A 17,751-nucleotide genomic window follows, 5' to 3' on the forward strand; every position below is an offset into this window, starting at 1 on the left:
CGTTAGAAAGATCCCATTGAAAAGATAGGATACGCAAATGGCGTAGGGGGATCTGCGGTATGGAAAAGTCGTGGCTGCAAAGTGAGCGTTAGACCCTTTCCTGACTGACTCCAAATACCAGAGGGCGGTAAAAACCAGCGTTAGGAGCCTCTAACGCTGGTTTTGACGGCTACCGCCCAACTCTAAATCTAGCCACAAGTGATTTGCTATGGTCCATTAAACAAACTCCCTGCTCAAGACTTGGTAAAAAGACTTTCTTTAAAACCTAATGAGAAGGCCCTGTTTTTTAATTTTATTCCTATCACCAACACAGAACCGAAAGAATCATTTTTTTGGATTTGACTGCACATTAAAATCAATATCCAAATGGCTATCTCTATAAAGACAGCTGCTTTTAGTATAGAAGAGTTTGTTTAGTATAAAGGACTTACCTTCTGACAATAGAGAAGAAGAGGCAAGAAAAGCCTATATGGAGTGTTGTGTCTGTTTAAAAATCTTGACTGTGGGATATCTGAGGCAGACTGTAGTGTGTCTCATTGTTGTACATTTATATACACAGCTCAGTGAACAAGCTGATGCATTTGATAACATTGAACTGGCTAGCTGAGAGACAATTAGTGGTACCTAAACAGTTAAGAGTGCAACTGCTGGGAGTGGCCTATTAAATTCCTATGGCAAGACAATCAGGGGTACAGAAAACCAAATCCCGGTTCACCCATCACTTTTATTGGCCTGGGATGGGTACTGATGTTGCCAATTATTGTCACTCCTGTCCTGCATGTCAGAAGGTAGAAAAACCTGGAGAGGTGGGTCGTGCCCCTTTAATTCCCCTTCCCACAGTGACTGAGACATTTGAGAGGGTGGCTGTGAATATAGTAGGGCCCCTAGCTATCCAAAGAAGTTCAGGGAAAAGATTAATTCTGACTGTAGTGGATTATGCTACTCGCTACCCAGAGGCGGTGGCCCTGTCATCTATTAGGGCTGATAAAGTGGCTGATGCTCTATTAGGTAGCTTTTCAAGGGTAGGATTCCCTAAGGAAATGCTAACTGATTAGGGCACCCAATTTATGTCTAACCTAATGTAGAGTCTCTGTAAAAAAAGTGCAGGTTTAACACCTAGTGTCTAGCCCATACCACCCCAGACCAATGGCTTCTGTGAGAGGTTTAATGGGACCCTGAAACAGATTGCTTAAATCCTTTGTGGAAACACAGGGGAAGGACTGGGAGAGTTACCTGCTGCACCTCCTATTTGCTTATAGGGAGGTGCCCCCGGAATTCACTGGTTTCTCCCCCTTTGAACTCCTATATGGACCCAGAGTGCGTGGCCCCCTTGATCTGATCAGGGAGGAGTGGGAAGGAAAATTGGGCACTCAAAAGACCTTGAAAAACAGAGTAAGGGTAGCGCTAAACAGCTTAAAGGATAATCAAATAAAATGAATATTTCAGAAGTAATAATAATGTTCTTATCTATTTGGGGCAAATGGACATGTGTGGTGTAGTGCAATGATATGTGAAACGCTAAATAGTGGAGAAAATTTTTATATATAAGGCTACATATATATAAAAATGTACACCAAGTACGAAATGACAATGTAGATTTTAATTTATAAATAAAATATATAAATAAAATGGAATAATGTATTAAAGGTGCCGGCACCACTGACAAAAATTAAAAATTAAGAATGTATAATACAGACAATTGTAGTCTAGAATAAAAACAAATATATAAGATACAAAGGAAATATATAGTAAGTTGTTGGATACAATTTGTGACCACAGTATCTAACAGAATTCATAAAAAGGATCTGTGACTCCTAATAAAAGTCAGTCCCGTATGTAGGATTTATAATGGCAATCAGTTGTTCCCAGTTCTATTGATAATTGTTTACCGTACTGGTGTTTCTGGTTACCGTCCTTAAATAGTTGGAAACAGAACTGTTTGCGGCCGTGGATGATAGAAGAAAAAACTGCTCCGGCAGTACTGTCCAATCCTTTGTAGGTGGCAAGCGTTGTTGCTATTAAACAGCAATTAGAAACAGTTTAAAAATATAAAATCCCAATATGTCTGGGTAGCCTGTGTATTGCCGTGGATAAGTTGCAGGTAAATCCTGGGGCCGAGGTATTTGCTGGCAGCCGTGACACAAACTTCTGGGCTGTACCTCCAGGTCCTATTACCTGTTACCTGTTCCGGTGTATGGATTACCAGGATAGGGGTAAATTGGGAATTCGGTAAATAGATCCTGGGTGAGGGATTACGCATATGTATACACCGCTTGAATGTTAAGACGGCTTTAATGCACCTCACCTACTAAAACCGAGTTCCCCACTATGAAAGAGAGTAAATGAGAGTTGTATGAGCAAATCTACGTGTTTCAGCCGGGTAGGCCTTTATCAAGATGCTCATCATAGTGTTAGACGGATTTAAATATCCTCATGTGATGCTTGATAGGTCAGAATTTGACTCCCACAGGGTGTGTTGTAATCTTGAATCACCTGTCTGTTAGACATTAGTTGGTATACAATTTCTATAGCTCACTAGGAAACATAGGAGGGATGTCCATTCAACTAACACCACTGTAGCTATACATAAAACCATATAAAAATGTTATAAAAATGCCATTGGGACTTGGTGTACATTTTTATATATATGTAGCCTTATATAGAAAAATTTTCTCCACTATTTAGCGTTTCACATATCATTGCACTACACCACACATGTCCATTTGCCCCAAATAGATAAGAACATTATTATTACTTCTGAAATATTCATTTTATTTGATTATCCTCTAAGCTGTTTAGCGCTACCCTTACTCTGTTTTTCTGTATCCTTTTTTTGGTTGGTTTTAGGAGATATTCCAACCTTAGGGTTAGCATATTTGAGTGAGAGTGTTTAGTATCTTTAACACCTTCTCTTTATTTGGTTTCACTTTCATCTCCAGTTTTAGATCCACTCTCTTTAGACACTATAGCAACACATATTGCTTTTTTAGAAATTTATCTATTTCTAATTTTATGTTTTAAATTTATCATCTATTTTTAATCACAATTTGCACTTCGCACATTTTATCACATATTATTTAATTTCCCCTTTTTTATATGTACATAATCACTATTATTCTTTCACTCCACTCCAAACATTGACATTAATATTTAATATTTTTCATATTCTTTTATATACCCATCACTATAAAGTTTGATATATATATAGACATTCACTAGACACATACTAGTACTTTCATCTATACACAAATATGGATATCTTTGCACAGAGGGACATTATTCTTAAAAATATTGCATCTAATATTAATACTACAACAGTAATACCTACAGAATCTAATTTAGACAAAATGTTTTCAGATTTAGAGAATACACTTCTAAAAGAAATTAAACATACTTTAGAAATCAAATATATACAGAATTATATTGATCTCAACATGGTACCTAGAGGCCTAAGGCTGAAAAAAACTGCACATTTGATTTACCTGACACATTATCAGATGAATGGTTTGAGATTTTAGAAATGGCTTCAATTGGACTTATGAAAGTTATTGTTAAAGCTAGAAAAATTCACCTTAATGATATAAAAAAAACAATCGAAATATCTAAAAATAAACTTGACAATTTAGATATAAACGATAACTACAAACAGACCCAATTAGAGATTATTAATAAACTCTCTGAACAAAAAGAAATCATTATCACTCAAAAGAATTCCAAATTCAATAGGGATTTGGATGATTATAAAAAAACAGAAGATACTAGCACTATGAATGATGAGCAGACATGTACTGAAAATGCAGACACAATAGCAGATAATATTACCACTTCATCTAAGAAAGACCTGGCCTCTCTATTTAGTAAAAATCATTCAAAAATACACAATAAATCTAATTATACCACCTCTCACAATAGTAATATAGACAATCCAAACCTAAATAGAACACCGACTCATCATCAAACACGTAATAAAAGAGAAAATAATTACAATGAACCAACCTGGAGGCAATATAACACAAACAAGGCAAGATATACAAATACGAACACACAACACAATCAGAGTTTCACTAAAAATAATCAATATTGGAATAGGAATAGGTCCAATAATTTTGAAACAAACAGAGACACACGTAACAATTATCCAGTTCAATATAACTCTAATGATAGAAACACCTATTCCAATCCCCATTCAGTTCAAAATAGATCAACATATCAACCCCACCAATATAATCAATCATATACATATGACAGATTTTCGAATAGGCAAACAAACAATTATCATAGACCAAATCATTATAACCAACAACACGAAAATGACTACACCAGATCTTATCCAAATCATTTTTCACACCATAAAGAACACTTTAAGCATAAAGATAACTACAACCACAATTGGAGAATTCCCCTCCAAAATAGATATGAACCCTTATTACAAACACCTAACCATCATAGGGCGTATACAAATGATCATGAAAGTAATAAACAAAACAGTGAAATAACTAAGACATCTTTTTTAGGATATTCCCCCGCAAGAGCGGGGCCCTCAAAAAACTTACACGAACCAGCGAAAATACAAAGAAACTTACAAAACAAAAGAAGACTAGAGGTAGAAGAGGGAATGGAACCTCTAAACAAAACAATAAAAAGATAAGATCAACTAAAGTAGATAATAAATCTGGTGTCTTTAATATTAGTAAATTGACCTTAAGCGACAAACAAGAAGCAGTCCTTAGTAAAGGCTTGACTTTTGCCCCTACATGTAAGTTGAAAAAATTCAAAACATTAATCAATATCAATCAGTATATATGCAAGATCACTCTAAAAAGATATTTTCTAAAAAACCCTGTACAATATAAATCATTGACCGAAAAAGATGATTATTTACATACAGAACACAAACCCAAGTCTGTTTTCTATCCAACCAATGAGAAAAGCAAACATATTAAACTTTATGAACAAAATATCAAGAAAGATCTTATATCATTAGACCAGACCAAACCATTGAGGAATAATCTATCAAAAAAAGAATTTGAAATATTAACTGAACTAAAAAACAATAACAAAATAGTAATAAAACCAGCTGACAAGGGGGGATTGTAGTCATGGATACTGACTATTATATAGAGGAATCCAACAGATTGCTAAATGACAAAACCACATACAAGAACTTATCAATAAACCCACTTCAGAAACAATCCAAACAATTAGATACCCTTCTTAAGAATGCAAGCATAGAGGTTATCATTAATCAGTCAGAATTCGATTTTCTAGCGATAACCCACACCAAGACCCCTACTTTTTATTTTCTACCCAAAATACATAAACACAGAACTAAACCTCCAGGCCGACCTATTATATCAGGGATAGAATCACTCACCAGCAACTTATCACAGTATGTAGATTTTTTTCTCTAGAAATATGTTGTTAATCTCAAATCATACCTTAAGGACTCAACACATTTTCTTAACTCATTAAAAAACCTCATCTGGCAGGAAAATTATATTTTTGTCACTTGTGACGTTAGTTCACTTTACACTAATATTTCCCATGCATTAGGTTTATCAGCAATCAAAATCTATTTAGATAGAGATGAAATACTCCCAAACAAACAAAACAAATTTATCCTTGATTGTATAGAATTCATTTTAACAAATAACAGTTTCCTCTTTAATGATGATATCTTCTTGCAAATAAAGGGTACTGCAATGGGCACAAGGTTCGCCCCTAGTTATGCCAACTTGTTCATGGGCCACTTTGAAGATCTTTACATTGATAAAGGCCCATGGGGGGCGAACCTTGTGCACTATTGCAGATATATCGATGATATTTTCCTAATATGGAAAGGAGACACTGAATTACTAGATTTATTTATCACGGATATAAACAAGAATGACATGGGCTTAACATTTACCCATGAATATAGTAGTAGTAGAATCCATTTTCTTGACATTGAAATAGAGATTAAAAATAACCAAATTCAGACAAGAACATATTTCAAAGACATAGATGCCAATAACTATATACATTCGGAAAGCTGCCATTTAACTAAATGGAAATCTAATATTCCCAAAAGTCAATTCATTAGGATTAAAAAGAACTGTTCCTCTCAAGATAGCTACCATTTGCAATCACAAATCCTCACAGATAGGTTCATAGACAAAGGGTATGATCCAGCTATCATTAAGAAGACACAATCTGAAGTAGCTAATATTGATAGAGATATATTACTGACAACAAAATCAAAGAAAAAAAACAAGTAACTTAAATAATAAACATGATAACTTATTTATACCATTTATAACAGGCTTCAGTTCACAACACGGAGAAATTAAAAACATTTTTAAAAAACACTGGTACCTCTTAAAGCAAGATCAAGTCTTAGGACATAATATAAAAGACCAACCAGATATTATTTTCAGGAAAGCTAGAAACCTAAAAATGATACTCTCACCTAGTGAGTTTAAGAAAGAAAATCAATTACTTGATGGAGACTTGTTAGGTAAACAACTCAGTGGTTATTTCCCATGTATCACCTGCAAATCTTGTCAGCATAGTACAAAACTAAAAGAACTTCATTCACCAACAACTAACTACTATACCAAAATAAAAGAAGTAATTAGATGTACAGACAAAAATATCATCTACTGTATACATTGTTCCTGTAAACTTTTCTACTTTGGTCAAACAAGTAGAATGTTGAAAGATAGGATTAGAGAACACCTGCTAAAAATAGAACACGAAGCTACAGACACCAAACTCTATTCCCATTTTAAAGAAGTCCATCAAGGTGACTTAAAACAATTTAAATTTTGGGGAATAAAAAAACTCAAGCTTAATAAAAGGGGAGGTAATAAGAACACCCTTCTCATTAAAAAAGGAAGCTGAATACATATTTCATTACAATACACTATACCCAGATGGCCTTAACTCTGAACTAGACTTAAATTCACTAATATAAAATATAAAATATAAACCATTATATCCCATTAGCCTTTAAAATTATACAGTAAACTTACTTTCCATTAATTAAATAATAAATAAATATAGTATAGCTAAGTCAAAATAAATAACTAAACATACATAGCCTTTTGAGGCTTTAATTGCTTTCTCTCTCTATATGTACAAGCAAACCTAGATTATATGTAAATCTGTTACCCTAACTAAATCTTGCACTTATCCCCATGGATCTCAAGTCATGGATTCAACCCCCTGACAGTCTTCTGAGAATTAATTATACTTATATTCCCCTGTCACACTTTATCTTACGATTATGGCATGTGAAGTCAATCTACACTTCACCAACTCCTATGTATATATATTTTCAGTATCTTTATATATCTAAATCTCAGCAGAGAAGAATATATTTTCCTTTCATATTTGTGTATTATTTATTTCATATATTTGTTATTCAAATAGGATTTTCTATTTTAATATAATCTATTTTTAGTATGAACATGCCCTCTTGTTCCATGATCCTCAATAATAACAAGCACTTTTTTCCACACTGTTTTACTCTCTTCTAATTCCTTCATTAACTTATAAACACAGCCTAACAATTATTATTATAGTTTATTTATTTAAGAAGCGCAATATATATGGCACATAATTTCACGATCCTAAATTCAAATAACACATTAAACTAACACACTATTCTATTTAGTTCATCGCTCTCTTGCCACTATCTAATACTCTCCCTCATTAGGACAGTCTTTATATATATTTAGAAAGTCCATATCCATTAGTTGATAAACGCTTTTAAATTACAATAATCTATATCATATTCATTCGATCAACATGACCTCTTGTTTTTACAGTTTTCTAGACTTTCTATCTATAGTATCAATTTGCATTTTGACATATCTAAGATTAATAGATAAAAACAAAATTAAGTACACCTAGTCAAGTTTTTATAATGAGTTTCTTTATAACATTTAACCCTTTATTTTTTCAATTTATTTTTTCATTTTATTTTTTTAATTTATGTTTTTATAAAATGTTTCGGAAAGATTCTTTGTCTCAATGGCATTTTTATAACATTTTTATATGGTTTTATGTATAGCTACAGTGGTGTTAGTTGAATGGACATCCCTCCTATGTTTCCCAGTGAGCTATAGAAATTGTATACCAACTAATGTCTAACAGACAGGTGATTCAAGATTACAACACACCCTGTGGGTGTCAAATTCTGACCTATCAAGCATCACATGAGGATATTTAAATCCGTCTAACACTATGATGAGCATCTTGATAAAGGCCTACCCGGCTGAAACGCGTAGATTTGCTCATACAACTGTCATTTACTCTCTTTCATAGTGGGGAACTCGGTTTTAGTAGGTGAGGTGCATTAAAGCCGTCTTAACATTCAAGCGGTGTATACATATGCATAATCCCTCACCCAGGATCTATTTACCGAATCCCCAATATACCTAGTCAAACAATATTTCTTTTCCAACGGATCCCCTATCCTGTTAATCCATACACCGGAACAGGTAACAGGTAATAGGACCTGGAGGTACAGCCCAGAAGTTTGTGTCACGGCTGCCAGCAAATACCTAGGCCCCAGGATTTACCTGCAACTTATCCACAGCAATACACAGGCTACCCAGACATATTGGGATTTTATATTTTTAAACTTTTTCTAATTGCTGTTTAATAGCAACAACGCTTGCCACCTACAAAGGATTGGATAGTACCGCCGGAGCGGTTTTTTCTTCTATCATCCACGGCCGCAAACAGTTCTGTTTCCAACTATTTAAGGACGGTAACCAGAAACACCAGTACGGTAAACAATTATCAATAGAACTGGGAACAACTGATTGCCATTATAAATCCTACATACGGGACTGACTTATATTAGGAGTCATAGATCCTTTTTATGAATTCTGTTAGATACTGTGGTCACAAATTGTATCCAACAACTTACTATATATTTCCTTTGTATCTTATATATTTGTTTTTATTCTAGACTACAATTGTCTGTATTATACATTCTTAATTTTTAATTTTTGTCAGTGGTGCCGGCACCTTTAATACATTATTCCATTTTATTTAAATATTTTATTTATAAATTAAAATCTACATTGTCATTTCGTACTTGGTGTACATTTTTATATATATGTAGCCTTATATAGAAAAATTTTCTCCACTATTTAGCGTTTCACATATCATTGCACTACACCACACATGTCCATTTGCCCCAAATAGATAAGAACATTATTATTACTTCTGAAATATTAATTTTATTTGATTATCCTCTGTTTAGCTCTACCCTTACTCTGTTTTTCTGTATCCTTTTTTTGGTTGGTTTTAGGAGATATTCCAACCTTAGGGTTAGCATATTAGAGTGAGAGTGTTTAGTATCTTTAACACCTTCTCTTTATTTGGACTCAAAAGACCTCGGTAGTGGGCTATGTAATAAGGTTCAGGGACAGAATGCATATCCTAATGGGGGAGGTACAGGAAAACCTAAAGTCTGCGCAGTCTAAGCAGAAGCAATGGTATGACCGAAATGCCAGAGAGAGAGTGCATGATGTGGGACAGAAAGTGCTTGTTTTAAAACCCATGAGACAGAACAAACTACAGGCTGCCTGGGAGGGTCCATTTACTATCCTAAAGAGAATGAATGATCTGAACTAAGTGGTGTCTCTGGACGAGGAAGGTAAAAGGCATAAAATGTAATATTAAAAATAAAAAGCCTATTGTGACAGAGAACCCACTGTGTTAACTGTGTGCAGTTTGCCTGGAGAAGAGCATGAGACAGACCACCTTGTTGATTTACTGACCCCAACCAGAAAAACCAACACCCTAGAAACCACCCAGATTTGTGCCCACTTAACTGGGGATCAGCGGCATTAGCTGTCTGAGGTGCTGAGGCCTTACTACAGCATGTTCGCAGGGAAGCCTGGCATGACACACTTAGTCACACATCATGTATATACTGGGAATAACCATCCCCTCAGACAAACAGCTTACAGGGTATCCTTGCAGGTCAGTGCTGACATAAAAAGGGAGATAGAGGAAATGCTAGAGCTGGGAGTGATTTGCAAGTTCCAGAGCCTCTGGGTCTCCCAAGTAGTACTAATCCTCAAAAAGGACAAAACCACTAGGTTCTGTGTAGATTACAGAAAGCTGAATTTAGTGACTGAATTTGATGCTTATCCTATGCCTCGCATAGATGAGCTATTGGACAGGCTAGCAGGGGCCTAGTTTCTTAGTATCATAGATCTTAGCAGGGGATACTGGCAGATAACTATGACCCCAGAAGCACAAGAAAGGTCTGCCTTTATCCCTCCTTTTGGGTTGTATGAATTCCAGCTGATGCCCTTTGGGATAAAAAATGTCCCAGCCACATTCCAATGACTAGTTAACCACTTGTTGGAGGGGCTAGAGGGGCAAGCTGTTGCATACCTGGATGATATTGCAGTGTTCAGAGATACCTGGGAGGATTACCTCACACATTTAGCCAGTGTATTGTACCAAATAGCCACTGCTGGGCTAACGATAAAGCCAAATAAGTGTCAGCTAGGCATGGGGGAGGTCCAGCATTTGGGTCACCTGGTGGTTGGAGGGGTACTGCGCCCAGAGCCAGGTAAAACTGAAGACATAATAGCCTGACCTACCCCTAAGACAAAGAAACAAGTTATGTCCTTCTTTAGTACCGCAGGGTACTATAGAAAGTTTGTGCCACACTATAGCACCATAGCCAAACCCCTAACTGACCTTACAAAAAAAGCCTACCTCATACATTCAAATGGACCCCCGAGTGTGACAGGGATTTTAATTCATTGAAAATTGCCCTTACTGACTCCTCTGTACTACAGGCCCCTGATTTCCACAGGAGATTCATAGTGCAAACGGATGCTTCTAACTATGGGCTAGGGGCTGTTCTGAGTCAGGTGGATAAGAAAGGTGAGGAGCACGAAATTGTGTACCTCAGCAGGAAATTACTTCCACGAGAAGCCACTGTGGAAAAAGATTGCCTTACTATAGTTTGGGCCTTGCAAAAGCTACTGCCCTATCTATATGGACGCAAGTTTACAGTGATTACTGACCACAACCCCTTACACTGGTTACATAGGGTAGCTGGCTCAAGTTGTAAACTCCTCAGGTGGAGCCTAGCTCTTCATCAACAGGAGTTTACCATACAACATAAAAAGGGCAGTATGCCTGGTAACGCTGATGGTCTTTTTATGCCAGGGGGAGTGTCCTCATTGATATGCAGCTGGAATGGCTTGTGTGCCACATCCCTCCGCATCTCTTATTTGGGAGAGGTGTCATGAATACCTCATGATTTAGATTCTAAGGGGTTAATATTCTTTAGCCTGTGAGCTAAAAAAAACCCCAAAACATTTGTTTTTCAAGAAGAAATGTGGTGCTGTGTTTATGTGCTGTTTGTGTGTATTCCTTTGATAAACCAGACCCCCCAATAAATAGTTTCAAAGGCCCATTTCACTAAATATTATTTTGTATGCATTGAGCCATAAATCCAGTAAACGTATCAGCTCCAGAGACACAAAGCAGTGCCTCTCCCTAGAGCAAATAAGGTCAATAAGAGGACACTAGTACAATTTAAGATATGCTTTTAACACATGTTATGACACTAGATGAGGGAAATATGACAACCCTGTCATATTTGGTACAAACTAATTCTCATCATGTCCATGGGAAGTTGCTTATATAGGTGAATGCGCTGAATTTGCTTATCAGAAGTTGTAATGTGTTCTATGATTTCAGCCAAAGGTGCTGAGCTTTATGACCGGTCATAAAAGAGAGGGGTGGATATTTCCCTAGCCCACCTGCCAGAAGGTTGGCTCAAGCAATCTTATATCATGGAAAGAGGTATAAAGTTTTGTGTTTAAATATGTAAAGTTGGTCTGCTTACATGAGAGGCTGTATACCAACAGAGTGAGAGACCATTTTTTCCTGCCAATCTCCATGGCACAGATACCAAGGCTAGTAAATTATAATGGTTCTGCTTTATTTTTTAAGCTTTGGCCTTTGTCTAATATTTAAACCATGTTACTGAAAGAGACTGGTAGTATTAAGACTGTTAGTATTAGTACTGTGATTTAAGGTTATTATTATTTTTTTTTGCTAAATTGTAATCTGGGATTTAATTTGTAATTCTCTGGGTTTTCCTTAAGATTTCCCAAATCATATAATCTTAAGTGGTGGCAGCTAGATATAGTGTTAGTTTAGTGTTGGTGGCATTACAGGGTAGTTTTGGGCATTTTATTACGTCTAGCAAAATTTTGTTAACCCTTGCACCCACTGAACTAAGTCACAGGCTTTCCTGGCGTGGCTAAACTGTGACAGAGATATAGAAAAATAGACTAAACATTCACTGCCTCTCCTAAAATACCCCTTCCACAAGAATATCAATATAAATACATAGAAAAAAATAAAAGTGCTTAATAAAAATCATTACTTAGTGTACTGAATAATAAGTATATTACTAGTGGGTAATCAGTGATCAGTAGACGAATGATGTGCAAAACAATATTAAAAAATCAAAAATTAAAAAATATAATATATCAAAATGTCAAAAACTCATTACAAATAATCTTATATAAGTGTACATAAATATGAACTTGAACTCAGAATAATGTATACAAAAAACTATTTAATAAAATATAACACAAGATCAATATTGAATACTGCAATGAGTGTATGAATAGCCCCAAACTTAGCATCTGTGTAGGTAGGGGGAAATAATAGAATCAGAATAATAAAATATACAACTCAAAATGCGGTGAATTCTAGAATAAATAAATTACAATAAAAGACAATTAAAAAATGACCTAAAAAAGTCTGATTAATGGACTAATAAATAGGACATCTCCCAAAAAAACTCCAAGGTAATACCACCAAATAAAATAATCGGATGTATAGTCAGGAGTATAAACTGTAGTGGATAGACTTCCAGCAGCATTGCACGCTGAAAAGCAAGTGTCAGAGTACAAATACTTAAGAGAGTCTCTCCTATTAGACAGCGCTCATCCACTGTTCCTCAATCAAATGCACTAAGTGCAGGAATCCAGTTACCACTTGAGGATTTCAACAACCTGCTCTGGTAATAGTGAGTACAACCTATCTTGCAACCATAACACCTGTGGATTCAGCAGGGGTTGCACATCGACCCTAACGGAAGGTGGATATTGAAGGTAAATCCTGTTAAAGTAATCAATTTTCATAAGATAGCCTCTCTTAAGTATTTGTCCTCTGACACTTGCTTTTCAGCGTGCAATGCTGCTGGAAGTCTATCCACTACAGTTTATACTCATGACTATACATCCGATTATTTTATTTGGTGATATTACCTTGGAGGTTTTCTGGGAGACGTCCCATTTATTAGTTCATTAATCAGACTTATTTTAGGTCATTTTTTCATTGTCTTTTATTGTAATTTATTTATTCTAGAATGTACCGCATTTTGAGTCGTATATTTTATTATTCTGATTCTATTATGCCCCACTACCTACACAGATATTAAGTTTGGGGCTATCCATACTCTCATTGCAGTATTCAATATTGATCTTGTGTTACATTATTCTGAGTTCAAGTTCATATTTATGTACACTTATATAAGATTATTTGTACTGGTTTTTTGACATTTTGATATATTTTTTTTAATATTTTTTATTTTTTAATATTGTATTTGCACTTATTTACACATAATTCATCTACTGATCACTGATTACCCACTGGTAATATCCTTATTATTCAGTACACTTAGTAATTATTTTTATTTAGCACTTTAATTAATCCTTTTGCTCTCCGCTTTTGCGCCCCCTTCTTTTTTCTTTAAACTGTGACAGAGTAGAGACAGTAGAATTAGTCTGATAACCCTTTCTGCGACAAACAAGTGACTGGCACAGGGTTGGTTAACCTTGGTCGTCACAGCGCCCATTAAAATAAAAAAATACCTAATCTAAAACCCCCCCCCCCCAAAAAAAACTAAAAAAAATAAAACTAACTCCAGAAAATATACTCACAATCCCTGAAGTCCGGACATCCATCTTCATCCAGGCGGCGAGAAGTCTTCATCCAGCCAGCGACATCTTAATCCATTACGGGGGCATCTTCTATCTTCATCCCAGTGGCATGGAGCTGGGGCAGCGCAGAGATGAGCAGGACCGGCGGTGACATCTAGCGCAGAGCCTCCTCCTCATCAGAACGTCCGCCACACACTGAAGCTTGAATGCAAGCTACCCCTTTATATTGGGATACCGTTACATTGATATTGAATTGAATATTTCAGCCAATAGGATGAAAGCTACTTAAATCCTATTGGCTGATTTGTTTTAATAGGTTTATTAGATTAGGTTTAATTTGTATTATTTTGGATAATTTTGTTTATTATTTTTTGTAATCTTAGTTGTTTTTCGTAAATTTAGTGTTTTTTGTTTTCGTAATGTTAGATAATTTAAAATTTTCATAATTTTGTGGATTTTTTGTAAAAAAAAGTTTTTTTTATTTTTAGCTTATTCAAGTTTTTATTTATTTTTATGTAGTTATATTGTAATTTTAATTTAAAGTTGGGGGGGTGTTAGGTTTACGGGTTAATAGTTTAATTTAGTGTTTTGTGATGTGGGGGACTGGTGTTTTAGGGGTTAATAGGTTTATTATAGTAGTAGCTATGTGGGAGGTGGCACTTTAGGGGTTAATATGTTTATTATAGTAGTAGCAATGTGGAGGGCTGGCGCTTTAGGGGTTAATAGGTTTATTATAGTAGGAGTGATGTGGGGGGCCGGGTGTTTAGGGGTTAATATTTTTTTTTAGTGTTGGCTATATAGGTGTGCGGTGGTTTAGGGGTTAATACATTTAATAAAGTATTTGCAATGCGGGGAATGGCGGGTTAGGGGTTAATAGATCGTTTATAGGTGTTAGTGTACTTTGTAACATTTTAGTTATGAGTTTTGAGAAACATTTTTGTTTTGGAAAATCCATAACTACTGGTCTCAGATAGTGGAATAGATTGCAGCGATATAAACTTTAACACTAGCGTTATAGACAGACCACACAACCTGTAAAACAGGAGCAATGAAAATCCTGCACTCAAAAGTTGGAGAGTTGCGTAAAGGCTAAAATGCTAGCGGTATGGCCATACCGCCACGACTTGTAATACGGGAGACCTGAATGTTCTGTGTCTAATGGCCAATTTTTCAGAGGTATAGCCAAACCGCACAACTTGTAATTTTGCTGATTGTTAGCTAAATGATTTGTTAAGTCTACACAGTTGGTAGTTTGCTGTACATTAATTAATGATTAGTTTAAGGTTGCATACTATTGATTAGGTGAATACAAATTAAGAAAGTCTTGCTGACTCAGTACATAAAGAGTACATGAAATATGCTGGTATACTTGACTCTCTGATCCATTGATTCCTCGCATGTCGCATCCTACTAAAATCACCAATCAGATTTGCAGGCAAAAAATAACATTATATGATGAGGCCATATGCCATACTGCAGAGGCAAAAAGAACTTTCTAAATATAAGCTAATAGATCCAGAGGTCATAAATACATTGACATTCTGAACCTTCCTACGCAGCAACTTCTCATACTGATGATGCAGAAACTAACCAGTGATGACCTAAATGGCTGCTTTCCTTGGTACAATAGATATAGCAAAGATTGATTAAATTATTTGTGACTATTTTATTTCTCTATGTGACTTACTAGCTTATGTTTATTCACTACTTATTGCTCTCCATACACATTATTGGTTAAAACAAGATTGTCAGAATACTGTACAAAGCTTTTTTATCATTTCTTTATTCTTGAAATAATATGCTTATGGAACATTTATTCCTGAATATTTACATTTTCCATGCCAATGTAATTACATTTGTGATGGCTTCTTTCTGTAATAAATTCAAATACTTTTTTTTATAAACCATTTGCATGTGTCTTATTCTCCATATCAAAAGGATAATGCATACATGATACATTGTCTAAATAAAAAAGCAATATAACATTGAGTAGATAGACTGCACACTTAAGGATAAATAATATGTTTATTGTAAACTCTTTTTAATAATTTTGTGTTTTAAGTACAAATTAAAAGATATGGGGCGCGATCCGATATACGGCGTAGTTTTTGGCACAAGCGAGGGAACCCCCGCCGCCCGTAATTTCACCTCGCAACTCAACCTATCCAATATACTGCGCCGTCAGATGCTAAACTGGCGTAAGTAGGAAAAACCTGAGATCAACAAATGTGCGCAAATACACATTTTAGTCGTCGCAAGTACTTACGCCAGTATTTTGTTCACGTAAAGTCTCAATAAAGTGTAGTTTTATGCAAATTAGGCTACGAATCGTAAAAAACAACGGCCAATTCTAAAAGATGTGACACGTAATTACGCCATTCAAAATTCATACATAAACCCATGCGCAGCGGCCATTTTCTTTAGTGTGTTTGGTGGGTTCTTGGAGCTACAGCACACTATAGTGAGTAGAGAGATTAGTGGTAAGAGTAGTGAGAGAGGAGCATTTCATTAAGTTAGTTAGGTCGGATTGTTGGATTGTTAAGCCTGTACATTTACTTACACTTTTTTTACATATTGCACACATTTTGCATACACACATATACAAAATACACAACACTTTTTTTTCTAACACCTCACACATTTTATTTATATTTTACAGTGTGATAAGCTGAGTGTTTGTTTGTGATTGTGTGTGATTGAAGTGGGAGTGACTGTGAGTGTGTGAGTGTGTGTAGTTTGAGGATGACAGGGAGAGCTAGGGCGGGGGGGAGGAAGGAAGGGGAGTTGCAGGGAGAGGATCATGGACAGGAGGAGCAGCAGGGTCCCCGTCAGGGAGTGAACGGAGTGGGGAGAGGGAGAGCTAGAATGGAGGATGGGAGAGGGGCTGCCCCAAGGCCAGGCACACTCAGAAGAGGGATAGAGGGTGCACATGGGGATAGAAGGGGGGAGGAGGGAGTGGATAGGGAGGAACTCACACCAGGGACATCTCAGGGAGGGAGCCAGGCGGCCCAGGACGAGGAGCGCATGAGGTGCTTCAACTTCTCTTTTGCAGAAAACCTTGCACTAGTCCAGGCCGTCCTGGAGAACCACACCGCCCTCTTTGGCCAAGAGAAGAGCAAAGGAGTTGCCCGAAGGCGTAAAGATGCATGGCTGAGGGTCGAGGAGGCAGTCAATGGCGTGGCCCAGCAGAGGAGGAATGTGGATGGGCTCAAGAAAAGGTGGAATGACTGCAAGAGGCGGGTCAAGGAAAAAATGGGCCAAGAAGCCATGCAGCAGAGGGGAACAGGTGGTGGTCCTCACCAGGAGGCGGAATATAATGAGTGGTAGGAGCTCGTTCGCAGGTCCCTGAGTGTCAAAGCAGTCTGTGGACTTCCAGGGGCTCGTGACTCAGGGACTGCAACATCAGCACAGCATGCTGGTGAGTAACATCCCACACACCAGTATTATATGTATTTGAGATATAACATCCTTTAATGTCACACATTCATGTACACAATGAGGAGCATGGTATTTGGCCTACTAACAAAAACATCTACAATTAGAATTCACATTAAAGGGACATTAAACCAAAGATTTTTATGTCATTATTCAGATAGAGAATACAATTTTAAACAACATCCCAATTTACTTCTATTATGTAATTTGCTTCATTATTTTGTTATTCTTTGTTTATTAAATATCAGTACACATGGGTGAGACAATCACATGAGGCATTGATGTGCAGCCACCAATCAGCAGCTTCTGAGCCTATCTAGATATG

This window comes from Bombina bombina, chromosome 5 (assembly GCF_027579735.1).
Source record: "Bombina bombina isolate aBomBom1 chromosome 5, aBomBom1.pri, whole genome shotgun sequence".
Classification (NCBI taxonomy): Eukaryota; Metazoa; Chordata; class Amphibia; order Anura; family Bombinatoridae; genus Bombina; species Bombina bombina.